The sequence below is a fragment of the Penaeus monodon genome, chromosome 23, assembly GCF_015228065.2.
Source record: "Penaeus monodon isolate SGIC_2016 chromosome 23, NSTDA_Pmon_1, whole genome shotgun sequence".
Taxonomy (NCBI): domain Eukaryota; kingdom Metazoa; phylum Arthropoda; class Malacostraca; order Decapoda; family Penaeidae; genus Penaeus; species Penaeus monodon.
In genome coordinates this window covers 34167477-34168207 of record NC_051408.1, presented here as the reverse complement: position 1 = coordinate 34168207, position 731 = coordinate 34167477, and the positions used below count along the sequence as shown (strand labels likewise).

General features: G+C 39.9%; 1 protein-coding gene across 1 annotated transcript in view; it reads left to right on the top strand.

Annotated features, from left to right (window-relative positions):
- The window catches only part of LOC119588218 (carcinine transporter-like), a 19073-nt gene that overhangs the window by 7005 nt on the left and 11337 nt on the right, over positions 1–731 (top strand). The gene's annotated exons all lie outside the window — the stretch shown is intronic.

The window sequence follows — 731 nt, the reverse complement described above, 5'->3', positions numbered from 1 at the left end:
TGCCGATTTGTTTACTGGAAAGTTGTTTATGTACAGTTTGTTTTATTCTACTTTGTTTGCTGGAAGGTTAGTAATAGTTCTGTTGCTTTGTTTATGCATAATTTCGTTTTCTTTCTCTTTTTTCAATATATATTCCTCTTACAAATTTGTGTATGTACATTATTATTGTTTTCATTTGTTTGTTGGAGGGTTATAGGGGTTAGATGTTTCTTTCCAGTTAAATTTCTTTTTTATTTTTTCGTCTGATCAAGAAGACGGTGCACATGCAAACATGAACACGCGAAAGAAAACAAACACTAAAGGCAAAGACATTTATTTATCTGTTGTTCTTTGTGCAGTGACATCTGTTTTCTCAGACTGTCATGTTCTCATAGACTGAAAAGAAAAGGAGATCCATAAGAAAATGAATATGCGGGCGGTGCGGATGACGTCACGATCAGCCATAGATGCCAGGGTCTTAGATCGTCCTATGATGGAAGGCAATTGTTGTCTGCCGGATCCCTGAACCCTTTGTTGGGGGGTCGGATACCCTCATGGTCGAGATACGGTTGTGAAAGAGGACCGACATCTTGAGTTACAATTGAAGGGAGTTGAAGGGGTTGATGGGGGAAGATAGGAGGGATCTTTGTAAGTTTGGTGAAGGGGGACCGTGCGTGAGAAGGCTGTCTCGGTCTGTTACAGTTTCTTACGCTTAGTATTCTCCCTACTGCTTGTTTTGTTTCTCCATTGCA